The sequence below is a fragment of the Chrysochloris asiatica genome, unplaced genomic scaffold (assembly GCF_000296735.1).
Source record: "Chrysochloris asiatica unplaced genomic scaffold, ChrAsi1.0 scaffold00169, whole genome shotgun sequence".
NCBI classification, from domain to species: Eukaryota; Metazoa; Chordata; class Mammalia; order Afrosoricida; family Chrysochloridae; genus Chrysochloris; species Chrysochloris asiatica.
The window spans coordinates 4,787,361-4,791,625 of record NW_006408687.1 but is presented as its reverse complement, the minus strand read 5'-3'; the positions used below and the strand labels follow the sequence as shown (position 1 = coordinate 4,791,625).

Here is a 4,265-nt window from a genome sequence, read left to right as displayed (position 1 = left end):
AAGGAAAAGTTCAAAATGGACATCAGAAGAGACTCTAAAACTTGCTCTCCAGTGTAGAGATGTTAAAGCAAATGGAAGAAATGAGAAGATCCACGAGCTAAACAGAAAATTTCAAAGATCAGCTTAAGAAGATAAAGCCAAATATTATAATAAAATGTGGAAAGATTTGGAATCAGAAAACCAAAAAGGAAGACCATGCTCAGCATTTTTCCAGCTGGGGAAACTGAAGAAAAAATTCAAGCCTCGACTTTCGTTATTGAAAGATTCTCTGGGCAAATTACTGAATGATGCAGAAAGCATCAGAAGATGGAAGGAAAACACAGTCACTGTTCAAAAAGGAAATGGTTAATGTTCAACCATTTCAATAGGAACCATATGATCAAGAGCCAGTGGTACTCAGGGAGGAGGTCCAAGGTACATTGAAGGAACTGGCAAAGAACAAGGCACCAGGAATTGATGGAATAAAAAACTGAAATCTTTCAAGAAAGTGAGGAGGCACTCACTCATCTCTGTCTGCCAAGAAATTTGGAAGACAAGTATCTGGCTGACTGATTAGAAGAAATTCATATTTGTGCCCATTCTAAAGAGAGGTGACCCAACGGAATGCGGAAATCATCGGATAATCTCTTTGCTTATTTCAAGCGAGTAAAGTTTTGCTAAAGGTAATACAGAAACAGCTGTAATCATACACTGACAGAGAACTTCCAGAGGTTCAAGCTGGATTCAGAAGAGGCTATGGAATGAGAGATACCATTGCGGAAGTCTGATGGATCTTGGCTGAAAGTACAGAACATCAGAAAAGATGTTTACCTGTGCTTTATTGACTAAGCAAAGGCATTTGATAGTGTGGATCATGACAAGCTATGGACAACATTACGAAGTATGAGTATTCCAGTATTCCACTTAATTGTACTCATGAGGAATCTGTACCTGGACCAAGAAACAGTTGTTTGAACAGAGCATGGGAATACTGAATGTTTTAAAATTAAGAATGGTATGCAACAAGGTTGTATTCTTTCACCATACTTATTCAACCTGTATGCTGAGCAAATAATACGAGAAGCTGGGTTCTATGAAGAAAAACGTAGCATCAAGATTGGAGGAAGGCGCATTAATAACCTGTGATATTCAGATAATACAACCTTGCTTACTGAAAGTAAAGAGGACTTGAAACATTTACTGACGAAGATCAAAGAGCACAGCCTTCAATAAGGATTACATCTCAATGTCAAGAAAACAAAAATCCTCACCATTGGACCAATAAACAACATTCTTATTAATGGAGAAAAGATTGAAGTTGTAGGACTTCATTCTTCTTGGATCAACTATCAGCATTCACGGAAGCAGCAATCAAGAGATCAGACGACGTTTTGCATTAGGCAAATCTGCTGCACAGGAACTTTTTAAAGTGTTGAAGAGCAAAGATGTCAGCTTGAGGACTAAGGTGCGCCTGACCCAAGCTATAGTATTTTCAGTAACCTCATATTGATGCGAAAGCTGGACAATGAATAAAGAAGATCGTAGAAGAATTGATGCCTTTGAATTGTGGTGTTGGAGGCGAATACTAAAGGTGCCATGGGCTGCCAGAAGAACCAAAAGATGTGTGTTGGAAAAAGTGCAGCCAGAGTGCTCCTTAGAGGCCAAGATGGCCAAACTGCATCTCTCATACTTTGGACATATTGTCAGGAGGGAACAGTCACTGGAGAAGGATATCATGCTTGGTAAGATGGAGGGTCAGAGAAAAAGAGGAAGACCCCCAACGAGATAGACTGGCTAGGTGGCAGCATCGATGGACTCAAGTGTTACAACAGTAGTGAGGTTGGTCCAGGATCACACATTGTTTCATCCTGCTGTGCATAGGATCGCTATGAGTCAGTGCCGACTCGATGGCACCTAACAATAACAACAACATAAGCTGGAACAGACTGGACAGCACTTAACAACAATTATTAACAATTAACAATGTTATTTATATTTCTTCTTTGATGATATATCTCCTCAAATATTTTGCTAATTTTTTATTGTTGTTAATTGCTATAGTGACCCTGTATAGAATTTCCAAGGAGTGTCTGGTGGATTTGAACTGCCAACCTTGCAGTTCAAACCAACCTTATAGTCTAGTGCATTATCCTATAGTGCCACACCAGGACTCCATAGATAATATATGCATACAATAATGCTTAAGTATCACTGGTTAGTAAGGAAATGCAAATAAAAATATAAGAATACAGACACAAAATTTCAACAAATAATTGCAAACTGAATGCAGCAACATATAGAAAGAATTGTAGATGATGACCAAATGTGCTTTATCTCAGAAATATAAGATTAGCTTAATATATGAAAATAAGTCAATGTAATATGCCTACTAACAGAATGTTGCTGTTGTCATTGTTAAGTGCCATCGAGTTGATTCTGACTCATAGCAACCTGTATAGGGTTTCCAAGGAGCAGCTGATGAGCAACACAAGCATTTGATAAGGTCCAGTAACCTTTCATCATGAAAAGCACTTAACACATTAAAAAATACACAGGAACTTCATAACTCTATAAAAGTTATCTACATAAAACTTACAACTAATATCATACTTAATGGTAAGATTTAAACTATCCCCATAAGACCAAGAACAAGACAGCAATATTCCTTCTTGCCATGTGTATTCAATATTTTATAGTGGTCCTAGCAAGGGCAATCAGGCAGAACTGTAACTATACTAATAACCAGTAAATTGTACACTTTAAAGGTGTAACATATCTGGAGTAAAAATTTATATTTCAAAAGTTTTTCTTTAAATAAGTTTTTATTGTGAACTGAGTAATAGTTCACATGGGAGAGCATCAGCTTTACACTCATCCTATCATATTTTGTTTCACTGCAATGATTACAATCCCTTCCATGCATCATCATCATTCAACAGCATTTGCTTCCACTCCGTTTTGTTTTTTTTATGTACACCAAAGCACTCAAGAATATATAACCATTCAAACAACAAGAGGGTATACCCTGCATGTTAGCGCCTGGCTGCCAGCACACAGCCCTTCTCCCTCCTTGAGTCTAGAGTCCCCAGCAGCTCCTTCTCCCCACCTCGGCTCTGCCTCCCTCTCTGGCAATGCTAATTCTCTGGATAGGGTCCCGTACTCTACTCTTCTCTAGAATCTCCAATGAGTGGTTTCCAACCTGTCTAGATGGCAGTGGTGATAAGACTCTTATGGTTTAATAGTGATTAACTGCTATTATGACTGATTATGAATGTTACAATATAAATGTAGACGCTTCGTAACAAAAGAAGGGTAGTGGTTCATCTTGCAGTCCAGGAGTGGAGGACCCTAGGACCATCAACAAAAGCTTTTTTAAAAGTTAATAATGATGGAAAACAAAAATAAGTTAATCATGGAGGAGAACAAACAAGATGGCAGACCAGAAAGACATGCAGTGAGGAGATCCGTCACCAACAGCACAGAATACCGGACCAAGTAGGCTCAGGGGATAGTGCCAGAACTCTAAACCACATATAATGTAATATGTAGAAGGTTCAAAGGCTTACAGCTAGGGGAATTTGCAGCAGAAGCAAGAAATCCAGTGCTTTCTAATTCAAGAAGCTCAGCTACTACTGGAGCCGCCATCTTGGATGCCTGAAATTGTAATTGGATCAAAACAATTACAATGTGAAAGAAGGTAAACACAGAGCAACAGAGATCCAGGTGGTGGGAAGGTCAGGTAGATTACAGGATAAAATAGGCTGTCTTAAATGGAGGGTAGAACTAATGGAATATAAGGTAAGTAGAGTGAGGATGGGGTGGGGGTGTTAGTCTGAGTACTGGGGAGGGCAATAAAAGAAGAGGGGAGGAGGTGGAAGAACAAGATAGATAGGGAAACATTGAGACAGGTTTGCATGGCCTAACTATTTACTAAGAAATGGGCTGAGTTCAACCACAGTCCACTGACTCCCGTTGACCTGGAGATGAGAAAGAGAAGAGGCAGTTCTGGTTGGTCCAAAGTGTGGTGAGAACTGTGGACAACTGAGACCATGGACAAGGACATAGCCACAAAGGGCTAGAGCTGAGACTGAAGCATCCAGCTGATATGAAATGAGGGGAGACACACAAAAACCCAAACTTGCAGACAGTACCCATTTGACCTAGCCTCAATGGCTTGATAATCAGAACTAGAGGAAGATTACAAAAATATATACATAAATTTTTTTTTGATAAAGGAAACAAGGGTAAATTGCTACAATTTGATGAACCTGACCTATACTCATGGA

At 39.2% G+C, this 4,265-nt stretch overlaps 1 protein-coding gene and 1 pseudogene across 1 annotated transcript in view; one reads left to right on the top strand and one right to left on the bottom strand.

The window, feature by feature from the left end:
- USO1 (USO1 vesicle transport factor) overlaps positions 1-4,265 on the bottom strand; it is a 127,956-nt gene that overhangs the window by 98,267 nt on the left and 25,424 nt on the right. The window lies entirely within an intron of this gene.
- Positions 3,766-4,265, top strand: part of LOC102815883 — a 12,753-nt pseudogene continuing 12,253 nt past the window's right edge.